The 22,900-nt window shown below is 35.0% G+C and overlaps 1 protein-coding gene across 1 annotated transcript in view; it reads right to left on the reverse strand.

The window, feature by feature from the left end:
* LOC129740249 (pyrokinin-1 receptor-like) overlaps positions 1–20,738 on the reverse strand; it is a 188,502-nt gene extending 167,764 nt beyond the window's left edge. The window contains exon 1 of the mRNA XM_055731858.1: positions 19,874–20,738. The gene's annotated coding sequence lies outside the window, so the exon portion shown is untranslated. The remainder of the gene's footprint in view (positions 1–19,873) is intronic.
* Positions 20,739–22,900: the final 2,162 nt, after the last annotated feature.

The raw sequence follows: 22,900 nt of genomic DNA on the forward strand, positions 1-22,900 counted from the left end.
ATATATATATATATATATATATATATATATATATATATATATATATATATATATATATATATATATATATATATATATATATATATATATATATATATATATATATATATATATATATATATATATCTATATATATATTGATATATATATATATATATATATATATATATATATATATATATATATATATATACATATATATATATATATATATATATATATATATATATATATATATATATATATATATATATATATATATATATATATATATATATATATATATATATATTTGTCATTGTTTTTTTTTTCTTCTAATAATATTAAGAAGATCATTAAGACACCTATGTCAGATGATTTTAATTCAAATAAACAAATAAACAAATAAACATCGTTAAAGAAGCTGTTTGACAACAAGGACGCAACCAGCCTGCTTGACGCCGGTCGGAAATATGACTGCTCCCACGTATTGATCCATCGTACCCTCAAGATGGAAGGAATCGTCTGCAGGAAGAAGACGAGGTCGCCGGAGGAGAAAAAGATACCGTTTGTGCCGAAAGATCGTAACCCAACAAACTTGCCCCAGTGCCCCTCAATAGAGGATTTCTTTGGCTCACTCAGTGCCCTAGTGTATAAAAACAATTGGACGGCCAAGGACACGAAGCAACTGACTACAAGATTCCGGAATTGTATCCGGAAAATGGACGTAAGTGCCGTACAACGTTCTTGTGAGAGCATCGCGATAAAGTTGCGTCGAACATCAGACCACAGCTCTTACTCAAACATTCACTGACATTTTTTTGATGAAAATACAATGTTATTAATAAAAAATACTGAAATCGATGGAAAAAAATAACCATTTTTTTTATATGTGATTGAAAAAATTCTCATTTTTTATTTAACACCCGTTATATATAATAGGGTGTCCCAAATTTTAGATCAATTTAATATATTCTCCTCTCACCATTACAACGATTCAGGGATCTTATTAACGTTCTAATATAAAAAAGAAAAATGATAAAAACTGCATTTTGATGATTCTTTTGTAACAGCTAGACAGCACATCGTGGGGTAAAACGCCAAAATTAGTGGAGAGAACGCACCATACCAAAAGGTTGGTCAGAAATGGAATAATGATTACAGGGAATATAACGTCTGTAACATGTCCAACGTATTTTTGTAAACTATCCAAACTTTAGCAAACAATCATTTGTTATTGCTAACTTATCGTAAATTTCGCATTTAAAAATAATTTATATTAAACTTAATGGCATCCTTATAAGTAAAACGCATTTAAGTAGTTAGGCAATAAATTTAATTTCTGACAGAGCAAAAATGCCGATGGTGTGTTTGCGAATCGAATATTCCCAGCAAGAAAAAAATAATGAATTCCGCCTCCAAATGAATAAATGAGTGATTTTCCGAAGGCGCAGCGGCTTTGAGATTCCGAACTTAGAATATTCTCGGTCTTTTTTGTCGAGGTCTGTCTTCACGCACCCAGCTTGTTAAATGCTGGCTGTTATTGTTGATATTGTTTGAAAGGAGTTCAGTTTCCTTCGTGCTTCGAATCCGTTTAGACGTCGTGGGTGAACGTTTTAATTTTTTTTTGAACGAGGTGTGAAAGTTGTTGTTGTGATGTTGTAAGTGATAAGTGAAATCAGAATTCCAGAAGACAACGTACCCGACTAGGGATTTTTTATGTAAGTAATTTCAGAATCTGATACCCAAATTCTGAATTCCGAATTCATAGTTAAAATTAAATCAAAATGCAATGTGAATTCGGAACTTTGTATATATTTGTGTATATTTCTAAATTAACAACCATTCATAATACCAGCATCTTAAACCTTGAAAATATCAATTTATTAATTCAGAATTTTGGGTCGGGGTTGGGATTTTCCTATCTAAGAATATGATCTCCGAATACCAAGAGCAGATTTTAGTTCTCCAGATTCTTCCGAAACACCAATTTAAATTCTGAAAAATCAAATATCTAATTAAGATTCCGAAATTTGAGGCTTAAGAAAATTTATTTCTTAATCCTGATTCTTATCCCAAAATAACAGGTTCTGGATTCCGTCAATTACTGTCAATTACTGTTGTTGAATTTTAAATTTTAATTTTTCCTATCGTGATGAAAGTTTAAAACTTTAAATTACAATTTTAATAAAAAATATTCTGATTATACAATCTTAAATCTAAATCTGAAATCTGAATCTGAAATCTTTTTTGTAAATGTAATTTTCGGCATATCGGTGAAATGTAGTTCTGAAATTGATAAAGATGGATAGAGAAGTGAGGAGAAAATTTACAGATGTTGAAAAGAAAAAAAGAGCATATTGCGAGGAAACTTATTAACGTACACCATACTTTACCCCGCAACATTTCATTATTTAGGAGAAGAAGTACCGGGATAGAAGTGGCACAACCTTAACCTATACAATGAAATCTGGTTGGTCGAAAGTCTACATGTGGTAAACACGTATACTCCGGACAGGCTATACGTGTTCACCACATGTCCCACATTGCCCATTTTTTCTTCGAAAACACTCAAATCTGTAATATTTCTAAGTTAACATCCCTTAATTTGCATTATGATTTGAAAACAACCATTTTTCCACTTCTCCTCCAGAATCCCAATCGGCTGAAAAATAACCATATTCGAACTTCTCCCCTAGAAGCAGCCTTGTCAGATCTACGGATTTCTCAGTAGTTCTACAGATTTTGAGCATTTCTACGGAGCTACGGATCGATGCTCGAAATCTACGGGTTTTCAGCATTTCCTACAGATTTTTTACGGATTATCGAATAAATTCAAGGGATTCTCGGATAAATGCAAATTCTACCTGACGACCAAAAAAAAAAAAAAGGTCATCAAGTTTTGTTTTGCCAAAATCAGTACATTTTTCAATGTTTGTGAAATCTACGGACCTGAGCGGTTTTCAATCTGGCAACGCTGCCTAGAAGTCATTTTATGCCTTCTCATGGAGAACTCATAAAATGGCGTTTCCCGGAAAAAGGTCAAATATGGTTATTTTTGAAACATATATGGTTCAGTAATTTCTAGCGTGTTTCCATTCGCATCGTAGCTTTGGAGTCAGTAAATAAAAAAAATCATTTTGACATTCGGGTTTTTTAAACAGTTGTGCGTGAAAGTTTGCGTAATAAAGGTCTTGCGCGAATTCTATCCCAATTTTGATATTGCTTGTCAGGACTTATTATGGATTTTCTCAACTCTTCCTGAAGAAGAAAAAGTATCGCAAACGTCAAATATGGGAACTGAGCTTGGAAACTGAAATGTATCTTCAAAACAAATTCATGCGTTTTTTACTCAGACAAACATCATGTTTCAGAATCAATCATGATATTTCAGCATCATTTTTTCCCATTTAAAAATAATATTTAAATTGCCCATGGTTTCGAATATTAATAACTTACGTTTTGATTGGAACATTGTGTATCTAAAGTGTAGTGAGTGACCCTATGTAAATTTATCACTATCTAGCCACTAACTTTTATTTGAGTACAGCGAAACAAATTGGAACACGACTGTTACTCACAAAAAAGCTTAACTGAATGACCTTAAATTCTATTACACGCTCTCGCTATATTTTGCCACAATTGAGTAAATTGATACAAGGTCGGAATACATAACCCATTTACGTGTAATAATACATAAACTGAAATGTTACCCAATAAGAGGAACTACAAGTAATCAATAATTACTGAATTACTGAATTTAAAACAATAAAACTGAAATATGTTTTATTATTTAATGTCAACCTACTCCATATTGGGCAAACCAGACGGAAATTCAGAACCAGAATCAAAGAGCACAAAAACGCAGTAGATAACAGCAGGAGCAACGAATCAGGTGTAGCTGCCCACGCGTCAGAACTTAATCATCACATAGATTGGGGAAAGGTTAAGTTCAAAAAATGTGTACGCAAAGCGTCACATTTAAACGCATGGGAATCCATGTATATCACTACATCGGAAAGGCCACTTATGAACGAGGATGACGCTCCAATCATATCACCGCTTTTCAACCTGCTCAAACCAAGTTTTCAACAACCCGACCACCCTTCGACGAATACTATTGGATAGTATGAACATGTATTAGTGTTTTTCCTTCATCTAGTCAGTCGGACATCGTCCTGTAGATGGGCAACATCGAGCCCGAAACCGGTCGACAAAAAAGGTAAATTTAATTCCTTTTTCCGTTAGTAAAAACGTTAAGTGTCGTGTCCTGTAATACGTCGTGTGTTATTTGTGTAGCATAAGTTTTTACGTTTAGCACAACCAGTAAAATGAGTCAACCTACTCATTCCCTACATAAAGCACCTTGGTAAACAAGATTTTTATAGAATTCAAAGCAAATTTCGATTTGTTTTTCTTCGCATTTCAATACATTAAATCAAAGGATGGATTTATATCAAAAAGCATTTTTTTAACTTTGAATCTTCTTGCCAAATTTTCTTGTTTAGAACAAACTGTCGAAAACTTATTCCAGTGTTCATAGGAATGAATGCCTCCTGTGGAGTAATAATCCCTTTAAAAAAAATATTCCAGTGTTTAGTTTTGAAAATAATGAATAAAAGTTATTCATTCTAATACAACTTCTATTTAATTTTGCTGGATTTCTCTAAGTTGCTGATTAACCAAAATAATTTTTGATATCAAATCTAATTATGATGATTGTTTATTGTTTATTTCTTAATCCATCGGACCAGAGGTCTAAATGGATGTGATGGGAAAAGCACAAGGCACAAAAACCCATCAGTGTAAAAACTTACACTACTGATTTACAAAATAAAAGCAATACTAAGATCTAACATCAAAACAGAATACAAAACAAAAATTAACTTAGCATTGTAGCTCGTAAGTGGTTCACAAACATATCACTCGTTAAATAAAAATCGAATTCGTATGTAGACATTGTTGAATACTGCACACATGGAACGAATAGGCTCATTCTGACCGTAGAGTGTTCGATGAAATCCTAGCCGGAGAAATTATCGCGTTCTCAGTTGTCTAGGCATCACGTTGAAGTCGACTCTCGCAAGAATGTTTGGCGCATCGATGTCACCGAGCAGCAATTTTCCAACAAACGCCGCCTTCAAGTATTCACGTCGGTTAGCGAGGGTATCCAGATTCAACCAGGAGCATCGCTGTGAATACGTAGGAGATTCTTCCGGGACTGGCCAGGGGCAAATTCGGAGTGCTGAGCGAGTAAATTTGGATTGTACGGATTCGATTCTACTGACCCAGGTGTCATGGCTAGGGCACCAGACGACTGCTGCAGATTCCAGGTGCGAGCGAACTAATGCACAATATAGAGATAGTAGACACTGTGGATTTGTGAATTCCCTAGTGGTTCGCAAAATAAATCCTAAAGTCCTATTCGCTTTGGCTACGACGTAATTTAGTTGATTTTCAAATGTAATTTTGGAATCCAACAGTACACCTAGATCCTTCACAACGGAAACTCGTTCAAGAGTGGAATCTTGGAGAGTGTAATTCCAAGTCAGTGGATTCTTTTTCCGAGTAAAACTGATTATATTGCATTTCGCCACACTGACCGTTAAGCAATTCAATTTACACCACTCCAGAAATTTACTCAACATTTGCTGCAATTCCAAACAGTCGCTGTAGCTTTCAATTTTCCGATAAATTTTCAAGTCATCAGCATACAACATTCTACACCCGGATGGAAGAGCGTATGTTACATCGTTGTAATAAATGCAGAAAAGAAGAGGTCCGATGTTGCTGCCTTGTGGTACCCCTGAGTTATTCTGGAACACATAAGACTCAGCATTTCCAAGCCGAACAGTGAGAGAACGATTTGTCAAGAACGATTCAAACCAAAGGATTAGTCCTTCTCCGAGTCCGAGATGATGAAGTTTTGCTAGGAGCAAACGATGGTCAATGCGGTCAAAGGCGGCCTTTATATCAGTATACACTGTATCAACCTGACCCCCTTTTTCCATAGTGCGAATGCAGAATAAAGTGAACTCCAATAAGTTCGTGTTCGTCGAACGTCCAGGATAAAATCCGTGTTGATCAATAGAGATGTACGATTTAGCTGCATAAAAATGTCTCTGTGATACCAGAATTTCTAGAACCTTCGAACAGGCACAGAGAGAAGTAATTCCCCTGTAGTTCGTTATGTCGTGCTTATTATTTTTCTTATGAACTGGGAACTTAAACGACTTCTTCCAAGCATTTGGAAATTTACCGGTGCGAATGGACAGGTTGAAGATAACTGAGAGTGGCTTCCAAAAAGCGTCTACACAATTTTTTAAAGTATTGGCCGGAATTCCATCAGGTCTTACAGTCGACGACGGTTTTAGCTTAGATATAGCTGTTTCAACTTCTCCCTCCGAGAAAATAATTCCTGTAAGATTCAGCATGTTGTTAGGAACGTACCGAAGGGCTCCTGCGATTTTAGTGGACGTGGCGTTCGAAGTACTGAATATACTGGCGAAATGTTCAGCAAAAAGATTACACGTCTGTTCCAAATTAGTCGATTTATGCTCGCCCAGAAACATCTCTGATGGGAACCCGGTTTCCTTTCGCTTCTCGTTAACAAAGGACCAAAAACGCTTCGGATTGTGCTTTAACATATTTTGCATGCGCTCAACGTGTTGTGAGTACCGAAATCGATTGTAGCGTTTGTTTATCAAAGCTATATCTGAATAAATTAATAATATCTCGTTAAGATGGGTTTGTGTAATAATTCTCTAATACGTCCCATCAGCTTTGCAAATTTTGACATGTTTACAACTGGCTCAAATTGATATATTGTGTGCTGATTAGTTGATGATACGTCTCAGCATTTGCAGTTCACCATTGATATCGAAAGTTGTTTTGTTCTAAAACCAACCAAAAAAAAAAAACGATTCCAAAAACTGGAGAGCTGAATCATCCTTGCGGATGAAAACCCCAGAAAAACGACTAAAAATGCATGCAACCTTAGGGATTACATGATATTTGTACATGTTTTATTTAAGATTCAAAAATTGTTTTATGAAAAAAAAGCTTCATAGCTTGAAAATAATTATTTAAATACTAACTGAAAAACAACTACAGAAAACTGTGGGAACTTTAATCATCGGGATAAATTTGATCAACATGATTTTTTTGCAGACAATCATCATTAACAAAGTCTGATGTTAAAATAACAGAAACCTGTTTTCTACGTTTTAAAGCTTATGAATTGAGTTTCAAATAGGCTAAATTTGGTATGTAATTGGAGATTTTTTTTATATTACTTAAAATGTACTTTGAAAGTTTATAAATATCTGTTTTTTTTTTCGAAACTTCACAAACAAACATCTCTCCTGTAAAAACATTTAGAAATGTTTTGAATTTTTGCGCCTAAATGTATGCTGTAACATTTTTCATCTTTTGAGTAAATTTGTTTTTGAAAGGAATCGTTGAAAAATTCAATTTAGTCCAAAAAAAATCACTGTTTTTGATGTTTTAAGGCTTCTGTACTGATTGTCATTGAAAAAATTTTTTTAAAGATGTTCAGATACGTTAAAACCATAGTGATCAAAATTACCTCGAAACATGCAATCTGGTTTTTTTAGCAAACAAATAGTTACCGTCAAACGGGGCATCATGCAACAGCACGGTTGAATGCAACATTTGTATACTACAACATACATTCAATTTTTATTTTTTTTCAATTTCAATTTTATTTTCAACATACGATTCAATTTATAAATGATGATGATTTACAAATTGATGATGACTTTAAGCACCGTGAACAAGTTTTTAATAGTTTATGATTCTCATAAAAAATTAAAAAAATTGAGCTACAGATTTACAAATTTTTACATTTTATGATGCCGAAAAAATTTTAACCAGTATGGCAGATTGTCTTAATGTAATCCTACAAACTTTATATTGGTTTCATCATCCTATACCAACACTGTTTGTTTAAACAAATTCTTAATAATAATAATAATAATAATAATAATTTTATTACCTGTCTGGTGCAAAATGCAACAAAATACAAATCAGAACTAAACTTCATAAATCTCCTTTCCATATACTGAGAAATGTTTTTTTTTGCATTACGTGATTGTTAACATTTAAATTTCATCCATCCTAAGATTTTTTTTCATAATTTCAGCAAATAGAATATTTTGTGATGATTTTGTACCCCTGAATGTATGCAGCAAATTTAATTTTTTTCCTTAAAAGCATTTTTGACAGAAAATATTTGAATTTATTGTCGAACAAACACCAAAAATTACTGCAATAAATTTTCAAACGTTTTCACTTGATTTTTTATTAATTTTTTTTGTTTAGATTATAGTCGTTTTAGCATCTTTGTGGCATTCGCGACTATGTCAACGCTCCAGTTGGCGGACAAATACTGGAAAATTTATCCGGTACAACTGTGTTTGATATTTACTCTTGGGCTCGAACTCGCGGACATCGGCTCAGGAAGCAACAGACCTGCCAACTGAGCTATATCACAAGCCCGCACTTGATTTTTTTATGAATAACAGAGTTTGATGCAAACTATCTCTTTTTCTTAGTGGGGTGAAATCACATGTTTTTGTAGATTTAAAAATAACTGGTGAAACCAATATTTTTTTTCTGACAACGTCATTTTGGTGTCCCATCAACCTTAAAACTTTTGATGTACAAGAGGTATGATTATCTGTGGACATTAAGTTTTTAGAAGCCATTGAATTTGAAAAGTGTTGCATGTTTCCCCAGTGTTGCGGTATAGCCAGTATGTCGTTTGAAAATTCTGCTATCAATGTTCATGCTTTATACTCCTCACCTCAGTAAGTATTTTAAAATTTTTAATGTTACAAAACAGCAACCGCTTCAAAATATTCGAAAACGGTATTTAATACCAGGGACCCATTCAGAAAAGCATTTTTTCATAAATTGTAATTTCGTTGAAACATGTGTATTTAGGAAAAGGTATACTGCACTGAATATATAAATTTACCAAATATGAAACGGAATATTCCATATCAAACCAGAAGGGCTACAAAAATAACCTAGAGTTTTTTTTTTTAAACGCACAGTTCCTGTTTTGCCGGCAAAAAAGCTTTTTTTTCCCTGTCGAACATATGGAAGGGAATGTTTCGCCGCGTTTCGATAACGACGCGTTGGAAGCTACTGTATCAGTTTATGAACCCATATAGATAGAATTTCGCTAAGCTGGAAATGAAAATTTTCGGAAAAGGGTCGCTCCGGTGCATGGCGATAAAATGTAATATTTTCCCGAGAATGCTGCTGATATTTAGGTAAGATGATGATGATGATGATGATGATGACAATGATGCAAGTCGCGTCGATGCATGCATTGAAGATATGGACCTTTAACCACAGAGAACAGACATACAAGCTAGCCCACGAAACTTGTGTAAAATTTCCAACGATAGTTTTGAACAATTTTTCTGTTTCTTTTGGCTGGGTCTTTTCGAAAACTGGCCACCTGAAAATTTGATCTGTAACTTTTGAACGGCACAATAGATTGCACTATTTCAAGTCAATTTCTAACGTATTTTTTTAATGTCAGCATTTGAAATTTTACACATTTTTCGGAAGATTTTTTGTTCGAGCTTGCACGTCTGTTCTCTGTGCTTTAACTCCCAAAACGATGAAGTTGTCCCTCTTTCATTTTGTCGATAAATGAGTTTGTTTTAGAAAGCGTCATCGAACTTAGATTAAATTTTTGGAAAATAAATGACCGTTAGTAGTATGCAAAATCCTCTTTTCGGCTGAGTGATCGTAAATTTTTCCGATGAATTTGGCTGGAGGTTACCAAATGTTACTACCAGATTGTCTCTACTTATACACTGAATAGGTACTGATAAAACACGCAAATATCGTGACAGATAAGATATAGAGAAAACATTCGATAAAATTTAGTTGAAGCTTGTTGTTACACCACAACTATCAGCCTGTATTATTGACTCGTGAAAACCGAACCGAATTGACTGGCGAGAATTATTGACAAATCAATTTGGCAAAAGGCCCTAATGAGCACTGGCAATTTAAAACATCTACAAATAAATGTAGTAAATATGCTGAGTGAAAAAAAAAAGATATTTCAACCTTCAAAATCTTCACAGTCAATCCAGCCATACGTCTTCCGAGAATGAATGGGGGCGGAAGGGAACCGAAACCGCTCAATTTCATTGAAGGCAGATCTGTTCAATTTTCACCCTCACGGAAAAGGTCCTCAATTAAATTTGCCTTTTACTCTCTGGCAATAAGCTCAATATGTGGGAATTGTTGAGTTAGCTGGAACTGTGCGTGCAGGATATTAAATGTTATTGTTTGGCATTACGACCGAAGCAATTAGTTATGATAGGAATGGAATAAAATCCTTCACACGAGCACCGGTCTTAAAACATCCGGTTTATGATCCGCCGGAAATTTATGGTGCAGATTATGAACTGGAAGGAAAACATTGTTTATAATGCGGGTTTCTTGGCTCTCGTTATAATTCGGGAAAGCTTCAGTTGAACTAAGAGCAAATTCAAAATCAAACATTTATACACGTTGTGGAAACTTATTGATTGCTTTTTGATGTTATAAAACTGTTATAAACAAACATTAACGAAATTGGTGAAAGTTTAATCTCCTGTTATTGTAAACATCAGAACAATATAAAACAAACTGTGTTCTTCTTGACATCTTTTCCATGAATATGAATATAAAACGTAGGGAAATTAAGATCATTATGGTCAGGTGCCCGTCATGACCTTAAAAGATAGCTATATGCATCATTTCTGCTACACATTTATTTCATTTGTTTACTCAAGCAATCAAACAACCTAAGTAGTCCTGCCTGATACCAGATTTGAACCGCGACCCTTCGAGATGATAGCCAAACACGGTGCCACGAGACCAATACAGTTGGACTTCTTAATTGGAATTTTAATGTTCCCAAAAACAATCCTTTGCGTTAGCTTGAAGTTGTTCTGAGTTAAAATTTCAATAAAAATTATACATTTCGACAATTTCCATACTACAAAAAATAATTGCTTGATTCAATGCCCTTTTGTGATGTTCGTTCACATTTCATGTTCATAAAATGGCGGATGCCGATGATATGTCACAAAAAAGACAATTTGAGGAACTCTTGTAACTACAAGTCCATAGAAGGCTCTTTGAGGCCATGTTTGTAACTTTTATACTGAGTGATGAGATTGATATGTGCCAAAAATGCAGTTTGAAGAACATTTTGCAACTTCAAGTTCATAGAAGGCTATTTGTTGCCCTTTTTGTAACTTTTTTAAATGAGTGAATGCGATTGACATGTCAAAAAGCGCCGATGTGGCCTAGCGGATAGGCTGGCGCGAGTCTGGTTTTGAAATGCCAAGCGTACTGGGTTCGATTCCCGGTATCAGCAAGAAAACTTTTGGGTTCGAATCCCATAAGTGGCCGACAGGTAGGATGTGTTTCCTCAAATAACTGACTATATAATAAGAATGTTCAATCAGTTGCCAGCTGGCCAGCTATAAAGACGGATGTCGGAATACCTGTTAGTAACTAGCCCACCTGATTGCCTCGTTCTTGTAAAATAAACCTACATCAACACAACATTCACTCCATAACAGTTCATACGAAGCCATGGGGTCCGGGTATGCTGTACGCGCTGCATTGGAGATTTGTCGAACCTGATAATCTAAGAATGCATGTGAGCCCATACTTAGTTTTTACAAAATAAAGTCTGTTCCACATAGAGATGCTCGGTAGGCTGTGCTCGCAGAAGTTAGGCGAAGTTTTTTCTGACAGCAAAAATTTTCAAATGGAAATTTAGGGAAAATTATAGTTCTTCAAGTTAAGTTTAGACTCGGTTAAGGATTTTAAATAAAGCTATGCACAGCAAGGCTTTCCCCAAGCGACGGCCACATCAAAATAAGGGATCACAGTTTCTCAGGCTACTTCACCTACCGGCGAGCGGAGAAAGACGTACTTCTAGATTTTGAAGGAGTACGGAAACATCAAAACACGGATCAAAGCTAAGTATTTGTTGAACAAATCTTCTCATAAAAAAAAAATTTATATTGAAATTTCCATGCTTAAGCTACATATAGAATTTCCAACTAGAACATTGTTTGTGTGTTGGGGAAGAGGTGTTTATTATTATTAAGTTCTATTAGTGAAGGGGTGTTGTTGATTCGATTTAGTGTGAAAAGTTCAGTAAGTTTACCATGTTTTTTTTTCTTCTACATACTCAGAGATACAATCGAAATAAATTAGTTTGGTACTCATAATCGTTCCGTGCCCGGCTATGACGGTTAATAATTTATTTTTTTGTTCTTGAATCGTGTTTAGTGCTTAAAGTTTATCTAGCAGTGCATAATATGAGTTTTAATTAATGGAAGTTTCAGTTTTTGTTGTTACGTTCAGAGCAGAGACAGAAAAATATTACGGTGACTCTAAAATTAGGGAAAGCTTCTGCTACACTAGGATAATTTCCTCAATGAGATTCTTACGGTCAGAACTAAGAATACCTTTTCATTCTTGCAAATACGATTAATCATATAAATATTTATAATAGGTAGTCTGCTTTTGGGCTTTGTGCTCTTCGATTCCCAATAGTTGTCTCGGCATCAAAACTAAGGTCCAGTTCTCAATATTTCTGCAGTCAGGAAATTTATTTATCGAATACCTAATTATCGATATATTGTATTTATCGTTAATAAATCGTTCAAAGTGTCATTACTATTTTTTTTCCTTAAAAGACTCGTGCAATTTCTTTGTTTTGGAGTGTAAAGAATAAATGTATTTTCTCGTATTTAGGGTGATCAGATATTTGCTTGCTACCCACATGAGCGAAATTATCGTAGGATAATATAAATTCAAGATTTTTTTATTACTGTTCCAAAGAATATTAGACATTGGCCATTCAATGCTTCACATTTTTCATTGTGAATCCTTGAAATTCAACATCATAGTTATTGATACGACACGGATATGCGCGCGATCATGTTTTTTTTTTAAATACACTTTTATTATACTTAAATTGAAGCATTTAGTTAGTTATTTTGTCTTTAGGAAAATAGGAGAATAGGATGCTTAAAATCAGATTACACTGGTCAAAAGTGTCCCCAGATCACATCCTTTTACCCACTCCCCACAATAAAATTATTTGCTAAGATGCAGAGGTGACCTCGGTCCTTAAGCACGAATTATTTCTTTCATCCCTTTCTTTCTTTTCCAATCTATCTATTGACTACTAGGACGTGGCCGGCGCCGTTATTGATGATTAAAGAGAGAGCATCAGTTTTGGGCATTGTGAATGTGCTGTCAGTCCCAGACACCATTCATTTGACCTTTGAACAAAATTGGTGGCCTCGGTCAATCACGGAGTAGCAACCATTGGCGATGTGGAATTCGTTCTACTGAGCCACGCCTGCGATCATGGGATTCGAAATGCATTTTATTCAATATCATTGTAATACCAATAAAGAGTTTCTATAAAGTATACTGAGGAAGTTCAACGACATTGGTCAATATTATATTAATACTTGTTAATTAAATAAAGCATTTCGGGTTCAATGTTTAAAGGTGGATGTGAGTAGTCAATCAAGCTAAGCTAAGCTAATTAAGTCTGTTCCACATAGAATCTGGTCCGATAAAATAGATCATCTCCGCAAAGAAATAACGTACAACAAAAGTAAAAATGTCATTTTGTAGGGTATTTATTGCACTTTAAGGAAAACCAATACATAAAAATCATTCGTCAGCTTTTCGGATGAATTTTCGAACTTTTTTTGTGATACCACCCATCATTTTCTGCACAGTACTGCTGGTAACCTCATTCGCCATCTTGTTCCACCACGTTCCCATTTGAGCGGTTTTTTTTTCATGGTTCTGCCACTTTTCTTCAGTTTGCCCGTAACTATTGCCCAATATTTCTCGATGGGACGAAAATCCTTACAGTTTGGTGGATTAATACTTTTTTCAACAAAATCGATCTTCTCCTTATACCACTTAACGACATTCCGGCCAGAACTTCATCGGACCTTTGTGGGACCGAATGAATGGCAAAACCCTCTTCTGGAGACATTCTTCTTTGTAAACATTTCTATTCTTTGTGTCCCCAGTGATGAAAACCTTAGTCTTCTTCCCACAACTACAGATCCTTAGCCAAATCATCAACTTACGAGCAAATTTATTTGCGAAAACAAACTTGAATCTACCCGCAACATTCCCTTTACGCTTCGCAATGTAAAATTTGTTAACGAGTATTTGTCCAAAATCCATTTTGACGTAAATTTCGTCGTCCATCAAAATGCATCCGTTGTACTTGGTCAACACTTTCTCGTACAACTTCCTTGCCCTGGTTTTGGCTACCAGGTTTTGTTTCAGCGTCCTGTTGGGGTGTTTGCTTGCATGATACGACCGCAAGCCTTCTGGCAAACAAATTCGTCGAGCTGTACTGTGGTTCGTCTTGAACTTTTTAGTCAAATCACGCAAGGAGATTCCAGAATTAATGTGAACTGATCGAATTGCCTTTGCTCGCAGCTTCCGGTCATATGTTCCACTTTTACGCCTGGTGTGTTTTGCTCGATCCACCGTAAGGGTCTCCCGGTAGATCTGCAGCACCGAATTTATAGTCGATTTTGGATATTTCAGGAATTTCGCGATCTTTACCCCTGACCACGTCGGTTTCTGTACGTGAGTGTGCAGAATTTTCTCTCGTCTTTCGCGTTCTATCGTCGATTACTTTTGACTGACTGCTTCAATCTTGATGAAATTTTCACTACTAAGTAAACAAACCATCTGGATCAAAACACTGTCAACAGATTCACGATGTGACAACTAGGGGCGCTGCAGTAAATGAAAAGATGCGACCAGATTCTATGTGAAACAGATTTTAAGATGATATATTGTATTGATTGACGCTTTTCTTTTTCAGAATGAAGATACATATTCAATAAATGGAACATATATAATAATATAACCTATACCTTAGTGTTTTCATATAGTCTGGCACACGTTTTAATTATGCTAAAATTTGCCTGTTTCTAAATACTTCTCCCGCTTCAGAAAGAGCATTTTTAAATTTAACGGGGATTTTTTTAATGAACTGCATTTTCCTCCTATTTTTTCCTAAAGGGTGACAATCTAGAAGCTCGGATGCCATGAACAATATGTCGCTTTTGAATAATCATAAAATGTAATAAAAAAAGAATTTATTTTAATTTAAAAAAATTAAAGAACTTTATTTTTTCCATTTTTAAACTGTGACCCAAAGATGGGTCTTGACTCAAACATTCAGTCAGCGAAACTTTTTTTGTAGAGAAATGAATCCAACTTAGATGAAATTTCAGGGACTAGATATGGGAAAATTGATGTTGAAAAACATGCGAAAAAAATTCGCCTTGTCTCCCGGTGAGACTTGAACCCACATCTTGCGCCTCTCCGGGGCCCATGTATTAACATTCTACTACAGGAGACCAACCTGGCGTATGAATATTATACTGGTTGAGTGTCGATGTCTATCGGAATGAAGGGAATAGTTCTCCCATGTGATCATAATCATTTTTCTTGGTCTATATCTATTCCCATCTTTTCATCTTACGGTAGTTGGACTCAAATTTGGATATTTTAGGCACGGCAAGATTTGCATTGCCTTCTCATATACTGCACGGGTTGTCAGTTATGATGAGAAATGATGCGTTTGCCGTATTTGGATACGCCAGGTTGGTCTCCTGTAGTAGAATGTTAATACATGGGCCCCGGAGAGGCGCAAGATGTGGGTTCAAGTCTCACCGGGAGACAAGGCGAATTTTTTTCGCATGTTTTTCAACATCAATTTTCCCATATCTAGTCCCTGAAATTTCATCTAAGTTGGATTCATTTCTCTACAAAAAAAGTTTCGCTGACTGAATGTTTGAGTCAAGACCCATCTTTGGGTCACAGTTTAAAAATAGAAAATAAGGCGGTGCCAAACACCGAATTTGGTTGGATATCCAAATACGGCAAACGCATCATTTCTCATCATAACTGACAACCCGTGCAGTATATGAGAAGGCAATGCAAATCTTGCCGTGCCTAAAATATCCAAATTTGAGTCCAACTACCGTAAGATGAAAAGATGGGAATAGATATAGACCAAGAAAAATGATTATGATCACATGGGAGAACTATTCCCTTCATTCCGATAGACATCGACACTCAACCAGTATAATATTCATACGCCAGGTTGGTCTCCTGTAGTAGAATGTTAATACATGGGCCCCGGAGAGGCGCAAGATGTGGGTTCAAGTCTCACCGGGAGACAAGGCAAATTTTTTTTCGCATGTTTTTCAACATCAATTTTCCCATATCTAGTCCCTGAAATTTCATCTAAGTTGGATTCATTTCTCTACAAAAAAAAAAAAAAAAAAAAAAATTATTTTTTCCAAGGAAGGGTTAGCAAAGAACACCGAGTCAGCTAGTGCTTTATAAAATGGATGTTTAATGAAATAAAATGTAATGTACTTAATGATTCTATTCGAATCTTTCAGGCTACCATGAAGTTATTTTTTGGAAAAATTGATTAAAAAATGATTTTCTGACCATCAGAATTTAATGGAACAAAAGTAAGAAACCGTATAAAGAAAACAGTATAAATTCATCAAAATTCAAAGGCAAAACAGTATTATCTGTACTAAAAATAGCAACAATGTTCAAATCAAAAATCGAGGAGGACCCCCCCCCCCCTCCCCCCCTCTTTGGTATTCTCGAGTGCATGTGAGCGAGTGAGTGCATGGTGGCCAAGATTTTCTACGGGCGGGCCAAATTTTAGTACTGAGACTTGCTTGCGGACCACACAACGATTTTTTCCTTAGTTTTAAATACAACCGAACGATACCTGAAATAAACTAAGCATAATATTCTTTTTTACATGTTTTAAATAAAATATTAATGTATGTCAGATAAATTTCCAAATTACATTTTTTTATTTAGTTAATACCAAAATTTGACAATTTTAAAATATACTTTACGAGCTAAAAGACAAAGTTCTACATTTTAAATCAGACTCAAAACTTTGATATTGAATTCAATTCAATTTTTTTATAATACTTATCACAAAAAGCATTACTTTTAATGATTTGAAGACTACAATAAAAATAAGGACAATTAGATAGTTTTTACATACAAAAAAATTAATCACAGTTAAAATTTATATACTTTTTAGATGAAGAAACCACTCTGCAGAATGGAATTGAGCAAAACAAAACAAAATTAATAAGCTCTTCGGATTTCAGATGAAATTTTCTAACGTGCTCCTTAATGATATTTATAGAAAATAATATAAGATGCATTGACCTACCTAACTCTTCCGTGCTACGCTCTTGCATTGTTCATTTAAAAAAAAAACTCAAAATTGCTCGTACCCAAACAAAATGTTCAAATTTTTAATGATTATATGTACTTTTAAAAATTTTCCAATACCCTGAAATTTAGATTTGAAAAGTGGGTAAGCCGTCCATCAACAGGATAAAAATAATTTGATTTTTTTTTTCATATTACATTGTCATTGTACCTTTTTCTGTTAAAAATGCAAACGCAAATTACTAGCACATGAAATTAGAGCTTCGGTCTACAAAGTTAAAAAAAATTAAATTTTATGTTTTTTAAAACGTTTTGGGTAATTTTGAAACTTATTAAAATTTTCGGCTCAAAATAAATAAAAATTATCTTTAACTTTCTCATTACCAGTTTATTGTACTAAGTTATTCTATTTTTTTTTCATAATTTTTGAGCATATCTTCCTTAGGCCTTCTAAACTCCTCAAAATTAAACTAGTTTTTCCGCTTGAAGACTCTCAACCAAGGTTGCCGAAAGAAAATTCTGTGTTTTTGCGAAAAAAAATTCTGAAATTCTGTGATTTGACCCAAAAATTCAATGATAGATTTCTGTGATGCAAATAGTATGGGAGAGTGGGGAATCATGGGCCACTTTTTTTCGTTGTTCCATAACTTCTTTATTTTAAAAGATAAAATGAAAATAAAAAATGGTATGGTTTTCTACATTTTCAAGGTATCATAAGGTATTTTTTAAAATTTTTAATAAGTTTTCTCTAAATTCAGACTGTTTGAAAAAAAGCAATATTTTTTGGGTTTTGAAAAATGGAGGGGAATCGTGGGCCACCAAATCCAAATTGACCAAATAACATGCAAAGTTTATGAGTTGACCCAAAACTGTGATTTCCTAATGCATTTCGTTATTTAAAAGCAATTTCAGATGATGAAATAAAAAAGAGATCTGTTTATGATCACATAGATTCTAAAACCTGGCTGGCGAACGTTTTTTCAAAATTTCTTATATAGGATGGACAAGATATTTTTCATAACTCTTCATTTGGCATAAGAAAACTTTGCAGATAGGTAAATTGTATTTTAAGTTCTGAATGTGTATAAAAACATAAAAATATAGGTGATTCATGATGTGTGGCCCACGATTCCCCACAAGCTATGATTTGAAAATTGGTTGCGTTTGTGTGACTTATTGATTTTTCATCAAAAATTCCTTTTCCACGTGAAAGATCGTGACAAAACTAAGATCATAAGCGTATGAGCATATTTTTGTGATGCACTTTAGGTTCCCCATCGAGGAAATTAGCGGGTGTTTTTTTAATTGTGTAAGTAAATTTTTCTAACTTTTTTTAGCTTGATAAATAAAAGAAGCATATGATGCGTATTTCATACAACAACATATAGGAATATATGCTCACGCAAAGCGACGACGATGACAGTTGGTTTGAGATTTTTATCTCAACACACATCCGAGATATTAAAAGCGGCCCACGTTTCCCCATGGCCCACGATACCCCACTCTCCCCTATTAATTTTTTTGAAAAGTGATGAAAAATTTTTTTTTTCACATTTCACTTGAGAAAAATCAACAAACATTACAAATCTTACCATGTTTATGCAAGACAAAGTTTAAAATCCAAAAATCATGTTGACAAAAAAAATTATGATTTTAGAAATACGTACAAATTTTCAAAAACCTGAATATTCTGTGAATATTTCCAAAACTCTGTGTTCTGTGTTCTGAATTTTTAAATCATTTGAATCACACTATATAACGGGGAAGTTTTTCTGTTTTCACTCTATTCTTATCGAAAATTACATAGGAAGTTGTAGAAAATAATGTGGTTGCAGTAGGAAATATTCAACAAACAAGTGTACCTAAATAGAGTCTGAGGATAAGTTGAAGAAAGCTTGTTTAGGAATGAATTAACGTGAACAGACAATTTTTGACTACAAGAATATAAGAAAGGAAAAGATTAACTGGATTATGCGCATAATTGCGCATTAATCGCTATCGTAAACGAAGCAAAGTTTAGAAAAAATAATTTGTTTACTTGTGGTCCAAAATAGAAACCTGGTGGTCAGACCAGAGTAATGATCAAATAAACGAGTTTTTATACTTAAATCTTGTTACATTGCAACAAACAACGATATGTTTCAATAGAAAAAAAAAATCATGATCTTCGTAATGAACGGATAAAAAAAGTCAAAAATTGCAACATTTTCTTTTTTATTTCAGAAAAAAAATTTCAGCCACTTCTCAAAGCGATCCAAAATAGGTCCATTACTCGATGTACTTAAATCAAAACAAAATAATGTGATTCGTTCAAACATTAAAATTTTATAAATTTCGAAACTTTGGCTAATTTAAGATTGCCGATCCGTGACATAAGTTACGTTGTAAGTAACCCACTTAAATATCAGACTGACAAGGTTGTGTCTAAAAACTTGGCAAACTGGTAATGCTGATAATCGAATTCATCCAAACTGCAGGGAAAACACTCGATAGGTGAAAGAATCTTAAATCTAGCTTCAAACACCAGATACGATAGAAAACAAAAACTCACCTTTATTTTTCTAACACTTATCAAGCTCAAATTTAGATTGAAAAATGAACGTTGATGATTATTATTGGTCTTTACCCAGAAGCATGAAATATCCACGATTTTCACTTGATGTTTATTTTTTATAGCACAATTTTCATTAACGCTCGCTTCTTCAAGCAGCAATTGTTCGCACCATTTTGCATCCGGCAGTAAACGGTTTTCTCTCACTGGCCAAATAACACTAAAATTTTCCCATCATCACATCACTTTTATTTTGGCACCTCATCTAGCATTGTTGAATTGGGCGCACTCGATGTATGGCAACTGCTAATGGAGAAATGGCGTTGATTCCTATACGCCACATGTTGTGTTATCCATCATGTTTGAGCTCGAGAGCTCGAAGCTGTCTGGTAGGTTAGATTGATTCACCATAAGTCAACAGCCGCCTGACATCATAATCCAAGTGTAGTTTTATCCCTTCTGATTTATCACCGGTCAAGGGAAGGCTAGTTAACCAGGGTACTCATCACAACATTACACATCCCATCTTTGAAGTAAAACACGCTTGTCACATTTAAAAATCAGACACTAATTGGACATTACATGGCGACCGTTGTCAAACACATCAGGCCATGAGATATTTGCCCGTTCCACGAAACACGCTTTCCGGTTGTTTTCAAATTTTCACCAAAAATTCTGGGCACTAGTTAATGAAAAGGTGAAATTTTCGAAAGCTGTGACAACCCTCTACTAGTTATCTTCAAAAAATTGGATCAATCCAGGATCCAGATGTCATCCGAATCTTATCACTTTGTACAATCGGTTCACACTCCGAAGAAACGAAACGAATCGCACCACAAGACGTACCGCGAAACGCGACCAGTTACGCCGGCAGCTCGAAGCGAATTGAAGATTTCGCAAAAGGTGTTGGATGTTGGTCTGCAGCCTGACTGACTGACTGGCTGGCTAGACAGAGTTTGCAGACGATGAGATGATGTGCCAAAAACTGGCTTGGTTCTTCGGTAAGTGGGTAACCGATTTTGGTAAGTAGGTATCAGAAAGACCGAGGAACTCGACAGAACGGAAAATTCGCCAGTTGTGATAACATCCAGCGAATGTGCCACGCTCGATTTGGGAGTCGCGGGAATACGTTGTTATTAGACAAATTTGTGGCACTCATTCTCTCTCTCTTTTAAAGTGAGAAGTTTGGTTCCGATTTGGATATTTTTCACTTGCTTTTTTTATTGAGTTATGTTATCTTCCGGCACCTAAAAATATCGAAAACATCCAATGGACCAAACCCAGAGTTAGGAAGGATTTCGCGCCAGCCTCAAAGAGGTTGTGCCTATGGCTCTTACAGAATCCAATGAAACAATGAAAAAAATCAACATATCAGAAACTATTAACGAAGTTTTGATCAACGATACGAAAAAACCATATTTTTTTTTTGTTTCGATTACAGTCGTTTTACCATCTTTATGGCATTCGCGACTTTATCAAGATTGTATCCCATTTACCCGAAAACCATTGCCCAGAATGAATTTTTCCCAGAATGACAAATACCCGAAATCAAACCCCAGATGAACCATTTTCCAGAAAAAAATTCCCCAGAATGCACCATTTACCAGAAATTTTTTCCCCAGAATGGACCATTTCCCAGAATTTTTTTTCCCCAGAATGGAACATTTACCAGAATGGCACTAATCGCAGATTTTTTCCCCTAGTATTTTTATTTGTTTTTTTTTTTTCTAATGAATTCTTGAATATTTCATGTGATTCGAAATTAATTTTTTCAAAATGATTTTTAAATGAAACTACGACTTTGAATATTTCCAACTAAATTTATTTTAGAACCAATATTGTGCTTTGTTTATGGTTTGGGTACTTTTATTGATTCAATGCTTAGCATGGTCCTTTAAAAAACCGTTTTGGTATTCGACTCCTCACGCTGCGCGTTCGAACTTGAAAGACGTTTTGTCCTTCACGCTGTCGCGTGGCGGACAGGGCTAAGGGATCACCCCTAGCTTTCACGCAGACCTAGGAAGTCCCGGCAGACCTAGACCAATGTCTTAGGGCCGCCGCTTCCGACGGCGGGTCGGCGGCCTCCTCGGATTTGGTTGCGGCCCTTCATCCTCGTTGGTTGCGGCCTTGCCGCAAAAGAATAAAGTTATGAAACCCCATTTTTTTTTGTAACAATTCCTTTTTTTTTAAATAACTTCTAGTAAGGATAAATGTTTTCAATTTTCTGGGAAATGGTCCTTCTGGCGAAAATTTTTCTGAGGAATGGTTCGTCTGGGGAAAAAATTCTGGGGAATGGTTCTTTCTGGCGATTGGAATTCTGGGGATTTTTTATTCTGGGCAATGGTTTTCGGGTAAATGGAGTACAACCCTTTATCAACGTTGCAGTTGGCGGATCGTTATTGAAAAACTATCCGGTACAACTGTGTTCGATGTTTACTCTTGGGCTCGAACTCGCGGACATCGGCTCAGGAGACAACAGACTTGCCAACTGAGCTATATCACAAGCCCAAAAAAAAAACCATAAAATGTTTTACCATTTGTGAAAGAAGCAAAATTGTTGGAACTTATTTAGTTTTTAATGTACAACTTTGTAAACCAAATTTAAAAAACACGAATACCCCAGGAGTGGTAAAGTGTCTCTTATAAACTTAATAATATTTTTTTTGTTTCGATTATAGTCGTTTTATCATTTTTATAGCACTAGCGACTTTATCAACGTTGCAGTTAGCGTTGCAGTTAACGGAGAAGCCAAACTTCTCCGGTACAACTGTGTTCGATGTTTACTCTTGGGCTCGAACTCGCGGACATCGGCTCAGAAGACAACAGACTTGCCAACTGAGCTACATCATAAGTCACTTAATAATAATAATAATAATCTAGCGTGTATATTTGAATAAAAAAAGGATTTGACGTAGTTTTTTTTTAATTTTTCCTAATTTTTTTCTGCGTTGTGCTCTATGTATCAATGCGGCTGTATCCTATGGAATATTTTACTAAGTGAAATGAATTCTGATGTTGATCGACCGA

This window comes from Uranotaenia lowii, chromosome 1 (genome assembly GCF_029784155.1).
Source record: "Uranotaenia lowii strain MFRU-FL chromosome 1, ASM2978415v1, whole genome shotgun sequence".
Lineage (NCBI taxonomy): Eukaryota > Metazoa > Arthropoda > Insecta > Diptera > Culicidae > Uranotaenia > Uranotaenia lowii.